We start from the raw sequence: 13,365 nt of genomic DNA on the forward strand, positions 1-13,365 counted from the left end.
GAGCATCCCGCTCATGATGGATGAGCTAAAGAACTCATCTTGAGTTCTAAGAACTAAATCTTGGCTGTTCCAAGCCAGTTCCACTGGGGCTGTTTCTTCCTGTGACATAATCCAGGCTACTGACAATGATACTCTAAAGTAAAGACATTGATGCTGGGGCTTCCATGGTGGTCCAGTGGCTAAGACTCTGAGCTGCCAGTGCTGAGGGCAGGGGGTTTGTTCCCTGATAAGGGACCTAGATCTCACATACCCCAACTCAAAGGTCCTGCATGCTGCAACAAAGATTGAAGATCCCATGTGCCACAACTAAGACTCAGTGCAGCCAAAAAATAAATATATAATTTTAAAATTAAAGAAAAAATTCCCCCAAATATAAAAGATATTGACACTCAATTCTGTGAATGAGGCAGGCTCCTAGAAAGTAAAAAAGTCAGGTTTGTAGTTGTCACAGACCACTATTTCCTTGGAGACTTAAAACATGAGTATGTTTAATAGTCATTAGTCATATATATATATATATATTTAGTAAAAGTTACTTTAATGGTAGTTGTGATGGTTAATCTTATGTGCCAACTTGACAGATCTAAGGGATGCCCAGATAGCTGGCAAAACATTATTTCTGGTTGTGCCTGGGAGGGTGTTTCAAGAAGAGTCGGTGGACTCAATGTAGTCGAGGCCTTCACCAATGCAGTTGAGGGCCCGCAGGGAACAGAAAGTGGGGGAAGGGAAGATTCTCGCTCTCTGCCTGAGCTGGGGCATTGTCTTCTCCTGCTTGTGGACACCAGCCGCCCTCATCCTCAGGCCTTCAGAGCCAGACTCACTGACATCACTGACTTTTCTGGGTCTCCAGCTTGCAGATGGCAGGTTGTGGGGCTTCTCATCCTCTATAACCCTGTGAGCCAATTCCAGTACTGTGTCCTCTTATATACATCTCTTTATGTATTCTTTTGAGCTTCCCAGGTGGCTCAGTGGTAAAGAACCTGCCTGGCAATGCAGGAGACGCAGGAGACATGGGTTCAATCTCTGGGTAGGGAAGATCCCCTGGAAGAGAAAATGGCAACCCACTCCAGCATTCTTGCCTGAAAAATCCCATGGACAGAGAAGCCTGGGGGACTACAGTCCATGGGGCCTCAGAGAGTGGGACGTGACTGAGCACAAGTATCCTGATGGTTCTGTTACTCTGAGAGGCCTGACTAATACAGTAAGTCACATAAAATCCCTGAGTAATAAAAGAGGCAGATTTCCTTTCCTACATTTTCCCCCTCACTTTTTAACATAGCTTTTTATTTTATTAACTAGTGTTTTAAACTACAAAGCATGCATGCTTATGGCAGAGGAAAAAAAGTACAATGAGTGCAGAAAGATAAACGTATAAATAAAGCATGCTCTATACCACAGGCCATCCAGGTCTCCCAAGGTAATCACTGTTAATGGTTTATTGTGTTGGCAACCCACTCCAGTATTCTTGCCTGGAGAATTTTACGGACAGAGGAGCCTGGCAGGCTACATACAGTCCATGGGGTCACAAACAGTTGGACACGATTGAAGTGACTTAGCACGCATGCACATGTATCGTTTTAGTGATTCCTTTCCTGCATTCCTCCCTGGAGGAGGGCATGGCAATCCACTCCAGTATTCTTGCCTAGAAAATTCCATGGACAGAGGAGCCTGGCGGGTTACAGTCGATGGGGTCGCAAAGAGTCGGACATGACTGAGCGACTAACACTTCCTACATTTGTTAAAAGGTTAACACCTCTAGTGTATGAAGGTTTGCTTCAAAGACCATTTGTCAAAAAAAAAAAAAAGGAGTTCTCTGGTGCGCCAGTGGTTAGGACTCTGTTTTCACTGCGGAGGGCACAGGTTCAAGACTTGTAGATCATTTGTCTTATGAAGCCTGAAATATGTCCATCTGGCCCTTTACACAAACTGCGTGGAGCCCTGGTTTAGTTGAAAGTGCTCTGAGTTTCGTCCCAGATGATAGGGTTTATTCATGAAAGAAAAGGAAGTTAATATTAACCACCTACAGTTTTTAGTAACTTATTTCTGCCTTCATACCTAACTCAGCGTGCTCACTTGGGGCCCCAGGTGAGATTGTCGAGTTATGAAATCCAAAGGAAAAGGTTCTTGTAGACAAATAAGCCCTCTTAATATTTAAATTCCTTCTTGTGTATGAACCAGAAACGAGATCTGAAAGTCACCTCTCTTTTTATACTTCTAGATTTTATTTTTTCTCTACGGATAAAATGTTATCAGCATTTCCTTCCTGTCCTTTCTCTTATTTAGATACAAATAAAAAGTCTTTCTGAGTTTTTGCAAGTATCAACCCTAGGAATATATTGAGTTATTTTTAATCTACTCAGGAATACTTATCCAAATATGTTTTGATTATTTAAACTGAAAGCAAACTTACACCAAAATGAAATCACCAGAAAAGAAACTCAATCTGTTTCTAGTATATATCTCACAGAAATGCAGTTTGACTCAACTCTATAAGCACTTGTAAAGCTTTTACCATGTGATAAACTTGGGGAACATATAAATAAATGATTCATAGTCCCTGGCTTCAGGAACTCAGAGACCAGTGAGGGAGACAGCTGTGTTCAAAAATTAAAATAGAGAAATGTGACATAACAGGTATAAATACTGAGGAAAGACAAGGTAAATGAGTTAATAAGTCTAGGAGAGGTCAATAAAGCATCATGGAGAAAACACTAGAGCTGGGTGTTAAAAGGAGGAGAGTTTCCAAAATGCAGATGAGAAAGGATCAAGATGTGGAAGGACATATGGATGCTCCCTATGCTGGAGGGTGAGGAGGGAAATGAGAGTTGGTGCCCTCTGGTCCAATGCCCTCCTGGTCCTTAGCTTACTGCTATAGTGGGGAAGGCAGCACCCTAATTTTTTAAAAAGAATCCTGCGTTTGGTACAAAATGAAATCCTAAATTAAATGATGGCTTCTCCAGCCCCAGACCATCACCCCCTCCGGGGACAGACAGATGTCATTCTGCCACTTGGAGCACGTGGTCCTCCACGTGTGGCAGCCACGGCGAGAAGGAGCACACAGCAAAGGCTGGGGTGTGGGGTCGCCCCTGAGGGAGCCTCGGATAGGGCATGCTCAGAACAGAGTCCTGAAGAAGGAAAAGTGGCTCCTGCGGGGTCCCCAGGCAAAGATTTCAGAGCTATTGTTTACTGAGAGCTAAGATGCCCTGGCACTCTGTGAGCTTCTGATGGTTTGACCCTTGGGAGCATCACGGGGTAGAGTCTGTGGTCCTCCATTTGATGGATGGGGCACTGAGGCTCAGAAAGCCCAAGACACTTGGCCACAGTCACACAGTCAATCTGTGCTGGAGCCTCCGGTGGTCTTGCTACAAATCCCTACCGGCCCCCAACACCTGTCCTAACACTGAGCCCAGGTACCTGGGCCCTGGCTGTCCCTCCGTTACCAACGAGCCACCCTAACTAGCAGAGCAGCAGACGGTGACATAAATGGCTTTGGTGACAGTTTTAAAGCATGTGCTCCTTTAGGCTCCATGAGGAGCCTCTTTCCTAGACCAGGGAGTATCAGCATCTTCCAGACCCTGGGGAGATCCCAGTCCATCTTTCAGCTTTGACCTGGCGGCACCATACCCTCTCCAGCACTGCCCCACCCCAAGGAAAGCTTCATCTGACTGTGCCTGGAGCAGCCACGACCACCACTGTGACATCATGCCTCTCTAGGTCCAAGCAAGAGCTGAACACCAGCTGCTCTGAAAGCAAACTTTGGTTGCCATGGTAACTGGGCCATCAGCCTCTTCCTGATTTTAACAGTGCCAGCAACACCACTGTGTCTCAGCTCCAAAAGGCGCCCGCAGCAGCTCACTGTCTGGCTGGGCACAGTTGGGGCGGAACTCCTGTGGTCGGGGTGAGATGAGGTGAGGGGAATGAGGAGGGTGGGGGCCAAGGGGGAGGTGCAGAAGGGCCTCTCCTTACTGGCTGCCATGTTCTTCAGCCCCAGGGAAAATTTCAGAGTCAGTGCTTTGATCCTGACCGAGGGGCCCTCCCTTTCCTTAACCATCTGTGTTTTGTTGGGGAAACACAAGGGGTGGGGGGATGTTTCTCTGCCTCTTAGACCCAGCTCTGTGGATCGGAAGTGGCCGTGGTGACCAGGGGGTTTGGTGGTCCTCGGCTGTGAGGTGGGGATCAGGGTGGTGGCCCGGGGAAGGGAGACACCAAGCTTGGGTTGCTCCTCTCTTGGTGGGGGGTGGGCTCCCTGGGTGGTTGACCAGAGCTCCACCCTGGCCCCAGACTCCTGCCCAGACCTGGGGCCCAAGGAGAAAGGACAGAGGTGCCAGGCAACTGCCAAGGAGACAGAGAAACCATCTCGAGTTGAAGGAGAAATCCTAAATTAAAGGAGACGTGACAGAAAACTCAGGGAGGGACCCTGTATCATCAAAGTGGCAGTACAGTAGGGCACAGGGAACTCTGCTCAGTGTTATGTGGCAGCCTGGGAGGAAGGGGAGTGTGAGGGAGAAGGGATACATGTGTTAGGCTGGTAGAATGGGAAGAAGGAGTACAGAATAGCGGTGGCTAAAAGACAGAGAGGGAAAAGCCCCCCAAAAATAGAAAAAGGAAGGTCCGAGGACCCGAGTGAGAACCTCAGGTGAAACACACAGCCCTCCTGGCTAGCCCAGTTTACATAGGGCAGGCTCAGGGGAAGGAGAAAAAAACATATAAAAAGAGGAGCCAAAATTGAACTGCTCTCTTCTTTTGGGTCGGCCTGCCCTCACGCCTCAAGGACGTATTTTCCTTTGCTTGCCAAATAAAACTGAGCTGTAACGAGCTGTAACACTGGTCTGCCGCTTCAAACTTCTGCTGTGGCGAGACAGAACCAAGGAAATTACACACTCCCCTGACACATGTACATGTATGGCTGAGTCCTTTTGCTGTCCACCTGAAACGATTACAATATTGTTAATCGGCTATCCTCCTATGTAAAGTAAAAAGTTGGAAAAAAAAAGGCAGTAGGGGGAAAACTCTGGAAATCTGTGTAAAGTCTGCAGTGTAGTTAGTGGTGTTGCACCAAAGTTGATGTCTTATTTTTAAACTTTTCTGTGGTTATGCCACATGTTAACAGTAGGGGGAGCTGGCTGCAGTATAGAAACTGTACAGTTCATCTCTTCCATAAGCCTGAAATTATTTCAAAATAAAAAGTTTCTAAAATTGTGTATTTTTCTTCATGGAAATAAAAGGAGGTTCTGGCTTCAGTATCTTGGCACACTGTAAAATAATTTTGTCATACTGCCTATGTGTTTGCCCCTCTAATTCTGGCACAGTCATGCCATCCAGACCACTGGGCAAAGGTCTAGAGAGACCATGGACAGCAGAGACGAGAACTGGCCTCTTCTTTAAAAAAAAAAAAAAATACAACTTTTGATTTTGTATTGGGGTATAGCCAGTTAACAATGTTGTGATAGTTTCAGGTGGACAGTAAAGGGATTCAGCCAAACATATACACGTATCCATTTTCCCTCAAACTTCCCTCCTCATCTGGGCTGCCACATAACATTGAGCAGGGTTCCCTGTGCTATACAGTAGGTCCTTCTTGGTTGTCCAGTTAAAATATAGCAGTGTGTACATGTCCATCCCAAACTCTCTAACTATCCCTTCCCCCTAGCAACCGTAAGTTCGGAGAACTGGCCTCTTCTTAATGCTACAGCATCATTCTAAAGTCCCTATTATTCCAGTTACTCAGTTACTTGGGGGTCCTTCTTGACTCCTCTTCTCTTACAGCCCCCCTTTAAGCCACCAGCAATTCCCTTAGTTCTGCCTTCTGACTCCATATCTAGAATCTGGCCCCTTCTCACCACCTCCATTGCCGTCTCTCACCTCTCTCCAGCCTCCCTGGACTCCTTGCTCATCCTCAGCCATGCCAAACACACACACCTCAGGGCCTTATGCACTGATTGTGTCTGCCTCACCTTTCCAGAAAGCTGTACAGCTCATATCTGTCCGTATCTCACCCCCCGCAATGTCCCCTCGCATTTCATTATCACAAGGAAGCTTATTCTAAATTAAATCTCCCCTCCTACACTTCAGACCCTCTTTATTTGGCTCTATTTTCTTTCCATAGCCCATTCTCCTTCTAACATACAATTTGATATACTTATTAATTATGTTGATACTTTGCTTCTGCTTTTCTCCTGCTAGAATACAAGCTCCCAGGGCCAGGATTTTTTCTGTGTTGTCCCTGATGGTGACCCCAGCATCTAGAATAGTGGTTGGCCCTTGGTAACTATTTGCTGAGTCAGTGACTAGTGGGAGAGAAGTCACTCTTTCTCTCCAGGGACAAGCAGGGGCAAACTGTTCACAGAACTGTTCTGTTGTAGGTGTTTGTTTCTCCAGAACAGAAATATGTCACATGCACGTGGTTCTGCCAAGCCCAACCCAGAAATGGGGTCTGTTCTCAAGTGTCAGCTTTATGGGGCAGTGGCACCTTGGAAGTGGAGACACTCGGGTGTGACTCTGACACCATCTCTGTAGCTTAATCTCATGGTGCCTCAGTCTCTTCATGCATCAAATGGGGATTAATAGTACTTGCCTCATCAAGCTGCTGTGAGGAGTGAATAAAATTAAATGTGGTCATGCATGTCAAGCCATCAGCACAAAACAGTGTCTAGCCCATAACAAGCACTCAAAGAATGTGAGCTCAGATGCATTTGTAAAAGGTGACTGTTTAAAACAGCGTCTAGCCCATAACAAGCACTCAAAGAATGTGAGCTCAGATGCATTTGTAAAAGGTGACTGTTTAAAATCCAAAATACATTTTGCAAGAGAATGAATAGAAAAAGCTAATTATTCCTTAGAGCTCATGAGAAGACTTTGGTAATTGAACTGAGGATGTATAATCAGCCTAAGGCTGATCCCAGTTCTGTGAACATTCATTGGGGACACGCTGGCCAGTGCAGCCATGACAGGCAGTTCTTACTTCTTAACCACTGCACAACTTGGTTTTGCCTGCTGGCTCCAGACTCATTTTATCAATAGGATCAGAAAGCAAAGTAGGGCAGAACTCAAAGAACCTTCAGCAATGCATGCATGCGTGCGAAGTCACTTCAGTCATGTTCGACTCTTTGTGAACCTCGTGGACTCTAGCCCTCCAGGCTCCTCTGTCCACAGGGCTCTCCAGGCAAGAATACTGGAGTGGGTTGCCATGCCCTCCTCCGGGGGATCTTCCCTACCCAGGGATCAAACCAGCGTTCCCTATGCCTCCTGCACTGGCAAGCAGGTTCTCTACCCCTAGCACCACCAAGGAAGCTTACCCTTAGCAACAACAGTCTAAAGGCCACCCTTCAGCATGATCAAGCTGAGGCCTGGAGAGGGTGCAAATGCCATGCCCAGGGTCACACAGCTGGCATGCACCTCACACTGCTTCCCTCCTCCAAGCTCCACGTCCTGCTGTAAGGACTGAATGAAGCCCGTGGATGAAGCATCTTAACCAGGTGCCTGTTACACTGAGCACACAGCTTCCCAGCGTCACCAGCTGGTGAGGGAGAGGAATTCAATACAGGTCTGTCTGCTTCCAGAATCATCTCTTTGATGCTCTTGATGTCAACCACATTAATAACTGATGAAGAATTGATGCTTTTGAACTGTGATGTTGGAGAAGACTCTTGAGAGTCCCTTGGACAGTAAGGAGATCCAACCAGTCCATTCTGAAGGAGATCAGCCCTGGGATTTCTTTGGAAGGAATGATGCTAAAGCTGAAACTCCAGTACTTTGGCCACCTCATGCGAAGAGGTGACTCATTGGAAAAGACTCTGATGCTGGGAGGGACTGGGGGCAGGAGGAGAAGGGGACAACAGAGGATGAGATGGCTAGATGGTATCACTGACTCGATAGACGTGAGTCTGAGTGAACTCCTGGAGTTGGTGATGGACAGGGAGGCCTGGCGTGCTGCGATTCATAGGGTCGCAAAGAGTCAGACACAACTGAGCGGCTGAACTGAACTGATAGTGAAAGTGAAAGTCGCTCAGTCGTGTCTGACTCTTTGCGACCCCACAGACTACACAGTTCATGGAATTCTCCAGGCCAGAATACTAGAGTCGGTAGCCTTTCCCTTCTCCAGGGAATCTTCCCAACCCAGGGATCGAACCCAGGTCTCCTGCATTGTAGACAGATTCTTTACCAGCTGAGCCACCAGGGAAGCCCAACAATACTGGAATGGGTAGCCTATCCCTTCTCCAGAGGATCTTCCCGACCTGGGAATCGAACTGGGGTCTCCTGCATTGCAGAGGGATTCTTTACCAATTGAGCTATCAGGGAAGCCCTTAACTGACTCTGCATGGATTAAAATGTCTCCTTTGTAACATGTCCTGGAGTCCTCCATACAATGAACGACTATGCCACTTCTCTCGGCCTCGGCACGTGGGGCCTGGGCTTCCTTCTTCCATGTCTTATTCTGTCATGTGTCGCCTCACAGTCGCTCTCACAGCTTCTGGAGAGCAGCAAGGCTGCCTTCTGTTTGGTTCCCAGCCTTGAGCAGAAAAAACTTGTTTGCGTCCCAAAGGCCAAGCACGCCCCCTGCTGACCACTAGTGGGATACTTTCTCCAGGACAAGAATCCCAGTTGGAGCTGCGTAAGGCAAATAGATGGGGAGAAAATGGAAACAGTGGTGGATTTTATTTTGGGGGGCTCCAAAATCACTGCGGACGGTGACTGCAGCCATGAAATTAAAAGATGCTTGCTCCTTGGAAGAAAATTTATGACAAACCTAGACAGCATAATGAAAAGCAGAGACATTACTTTGCCAACAAAGGTCTGTCTAGTCAAAGCTATGGTTTTTCCAATAGTCATGTATGGATGTGAGAGTTGGAATATAAAGAAAGCTGAGCACAGAAGAATTGATGCTTTTGAACTGTGGTTCTGGAGAAGACTCTTGAGAGTTCCTTGGACAGCAAGGAGATCCAACCAGTCAATCCTACAGGAAATCAACCCTGAATAGTCATTGGAAGGACTGATGCTGAAGTTCCAATACTTTGGCCACCTGATGTGAACAGCCAACTCATCGGAAAAGACGCTGATGCTGGGAAAGATTGAAGGTGGGAGGAGAAGGGGGCAACAGAGCATGAGGTGGTTGGATGGCATCATCGACTCAACGGACATGAGTTTAAGTAAACTCCGAGAGATGGTGATGGACAGGGAAGCCTGGCATGCTGCAGTCCATGGGGTCACAAAGAGTCAGACATGACTTAGGGACTGAAGAACAACAATAAGGGGGCTCCCAGAACCTCCACATGGGAGAGGTGGAGGGGCTGTCACCTGCCCCTAAACTGAGGGAGTGGGAGTGGCTATGGACCTTGACTGATGCCCTTTGGAAAACCACTGTTTGGAATGAGTTGTATGTTAAATCTCATGAGCCTTGAGGGCCTTGTAAGGACTTGCACTTCTGCTCTGCGTGGGATGAGACAGGTGAAGACAAAGGGCATCAGGATCAGCACAGAATGTGGGACCCTGACATCCTGGCCCCCGTCCGCACTATCTCCATGACCTTATCCTCATCCTTCTACTTCGTGGGACATTTTCTGGCCCCTTTGGGTTATGTCTACCCACCCTAAGTATGATTCTGCAGGTTTCTGAAAATGTGCATCGGTCAGGCCCAGTCACCACCTGTCTAATCTTCCCCCTGCTGCCTGGGGCTGAGCCTAGATAAGTCTCCCATCAGGCACAGGCAGAGAGAGGAGAGCGACGCCTCCCCGGTCTCCTCGGGCAACGTGGCAGTGGGCCTTTTGGGTGAGGGGTACAGGGCGGGGGCCTTGGAAACTCCTGGAGCAAATTCAAAAGCATAGTAAGAGCTACCATTTTCTGAGGATCGCAGCACGCCAGCCACTGTGTCAGACCTGCCGTGGATCCTCACTTAAGCCTCACAACATCCTACTGCAGTGCGGATACCCATTTCACAGATGAGGGAGGTAAAGCGCGATGGAAGAGCAGCTTGTCCAGTTACACAGCCAGGAGGTGGCAGGGAGGATCTGCCTTCGGGTATCTGGCTCCAAAGGCCCCTGCCGTTTCCATGTCCACCTCACATGAATCTGGTCTCTTGTCAACATTTTTCACTGAATGGTGTCATGTGATATGCAACAGATAATAGTATCAATTTTGTTCCAGACTCTACATGGTCCACTTATTAAAATACTCCTATAAAAGTTAATGCTGGAAATGTACATAAAAACCACAACTTTTTTAAAAAAATATTTGTCTATTTGTCTGTGATAGGTCTTAGCTGTGACATTCAGGAGGCGGCATGTGGGATCCTATTCTCCAACCAGGGATCTAACTCAAGCCCCCTATATTGGGAGCTCAGAGTCCCAGCCACTGGACCACCAGGGAAGTCCCTCTTTTTTAAAAAAAACATGAAATAATGTGTTGATGAGGAGATACAGAAATTGGAACCCTTATGCACTCTTGGTGGGAATATAAAATGATGCAGCCACTGTGGAAAACAATATGGCAGTTGTTCAAAAAATTAGATTATTCTCTGTACTTGAGAACACTTTTCTTTTTTTTGGCTGTGTGACACATGGGTTCTCAGTTCCCCTACCAGGGATAGAATGTGTGCCCCTTGCATCAGAAGCTGGGAGTCTTAACCACTGGACTGCCAGGGAAGTCCCCTGAAAGACATTTTTTTTTAAAGAGGAAGAAAAACATGCCACGTCTTCTGATCGCAATGCCAAAGAATGTTCAAACTACTGCAGTAAAAACTGAGAGTGGAAACTAAAAGATATCCCAAACTGAAATCAAACCAACATGGATAATTAACAGTTTTGACCTTCTAAGCAACTCAGATCAACGTGTTCAAATAGGCATGTAGCATTGATGAGACAATGCTACAGGCCTATTAGAACACCTGAAATAAAAAAACACTGGTGATACCACGTGCTCGTGAGGAAGGGGAGTGATCGGGGTTCTCCTTCGTTGCTGGTGAGGATGCAAATGAGGGCACAACCACCGTGCAAGACAGTCTGTCAGTTTCTTGTAAAGGTTAGCATCCCCTTAGCGTGTGATGCAGCTGTGACACCTCCGTGTAGTCATCCTAGAGAAATAAAAACGTGTGTTCACACCAAAACCTGTGTGCACACATTCCTAACAGCTTCATCTGTTCTCAGCAAAGCCTGGAGAAAACCCCGAGGTCCTGTACCAGGTGGCGCATCTGCACCATGGACACCTCTCAGCCACAAAAAGGAACAAACTTCTGATCCACTCGGCAAACTGGGTCATCTCAAGGGCACTATGCTGAGTGGAAAAACCCTGTCTCAAAGGGTACTCACTGGGATTCCACTTATATGATGTTTTCTAAGTGACAGAGTTGTGAGGAAGGAGGCCAGACCAGTGGTTGCCAGGAGTCGAGGGTTGGGGAGGGTGTAACTGTTAAGGACTAGGTCTTCCCTGGTGGTGCAGTGGATAAGAATCCCAAACTGAAATCAAACCAACATGGATAATTAACATTTTTGACCTGCTAAGTAACTCAGATCAGTGTGTTCAAATAGGCATGTAGCATTGATGAGACAATGCTACAGGCTTATTAGAACAGCTGAAATAATAAAACACTGGTGAGACCACGTGCCAATGCAGGGCACACGGCTCTGATCCCTGGTCCGGGAAGACTCCACGTGCTGTGGAGCAACTGAGCCCCTGTGCCACTCCGACTGGGTTCACGCGTTGCGAGTGCTGAAGCCCGCGTGCCCAGAGCCCATGTTCTGCAACAAGAGAAACCACTGCCATGAAAGCCCACACGCCGAAACCAAGAGTAGTCCCCGCTCGCTGCAACTAGAAAAAGCCTGCGGGCAATGAAGACTGAGTGCAACCAAAAATAAATAAATAAATTATATATGGTTTTAAAAAGACAACTATTAAGGAGTAGCCCAGGGAGTTTCCTTCTGGTGACAGAACAGTTCTGCATCCTGGTTTGGTGATGCTTACTCAAATCTACACATGCGATAATATTTCCAAGAATCATGTACATACACACACACACGAATGCATGTAGTAACTGGTAAAATGTGCATGTAGTAACTGGTGAAATTATCAAATAAAGTTGATAATTTACTTAACAGGATTGCACCAGTGCCAGCTTCCTGGTTTTAACAACGCACGATGGTTGTGTAAGGTGTGACGGGAACTTGGGTGAAATATACAAGAACCCTGTTCTAATTTTGCAGTTTCTTGTGTGTCTCGAAATCTTTCAAAATAAAAACTTATCATTTAGTAAAAAAAGATGTAAATGAAAAATGATGAAATAAAACTGCAACATATATTACAGAAAAAAGAGGTGCCATTCAAAATGTATAGAGCTCCTATAAATCACCATGAAAATAAATAGCTCAATCAATATGTGGACAAATATCAGGAAGTTCAGAGAAGAAATATAAATGTTCATATGTTTACATTCAACCTCACTAATAATCAAATACATTCAGATTAAGACAAGGAAATCTGAGTTTCCATCCATAAAGACTGATGGATACAGAGGAAGAGCCGTTCCCAGGCACTGCCAGTGAGAGTAAGGATTGGCCAACAGTCTAACCTGCAACTTGGTGGCACCTATCCAAATTTTAAATGTGTACCTCACTGGATCCAGTAATTCTGCTTCTAGGAAACACAAAGATATATGTTGCAGCATCATTTATAATAGTAAAAAACTGGAGATGGCTTGCATACTTGTTACAGGGGGCTGGTTAGACAAACTGCAATAATGGAAACTACTACTCACTGGTTGCTTTCAATGTTCCAGGAACTTTCCTGAGTATTTTACATGTAGTAACTCAGTTTAAGGCTCACAACCATCCTATGAGGTAGGTTCTAAACACTGTTACTATACCTGTTTTACCACTGGGGAGACGGGCCAGTGAGGAGCTGATGACGGAAGCATGACGTCTACTCAAGAAAGACAAAGAAGTTCTTAACTCTCCCTCACTTTTCCTTTGATTATAAAACTGTAGCGCAGTAAGTTCTTGGGGGTGTGGCATCCCTTTGCCCACCCGACTGTAAACCTTACAAGCATCTTATTCTGATAAGCCACTTCTTATCTATCACTTTGCCTTCCACTGAATTCTTTTCTGCTCTGAGACATAAAGAATTGGGATACAGGAGCTCTTTGGAGCCCCTGAAATGACATCAAATGGTTTCAAAAATCATTCTGCTCCTGGAGTAGGAAATGACCACCCACTCCAGTCTTCTGCCTGGAAAATCCCTTGGACAGAGGAGCCTGGGGTAGGGGGCTACAGTCCATGGGGGTTGCAAAGAGTTGGACATGACTAAGCACGCACAACTTGGAGATGCTGAGATAGGCAGGATCAGTCTTCCTAACTCCTTGAGATAGAAATCTGAGATCTA

Source organism: Bison bison, unplaced genomic scaffold, assembly GCF_000754665.1.
Source record: "Bison bison bison isolate TAMUID 2011002044 unplaced genomic scaffold, Bison_UMD1.0 scf7180017864307, whole genome shotgun sequence".
In the NCBI taxonomy this organism is placed as follows: domain Eukaryota; kingdom Metazoa; phylum Chordata; class Mammalia; order Artiodactyla; family Bovidae; genus Bison; species Bison bison.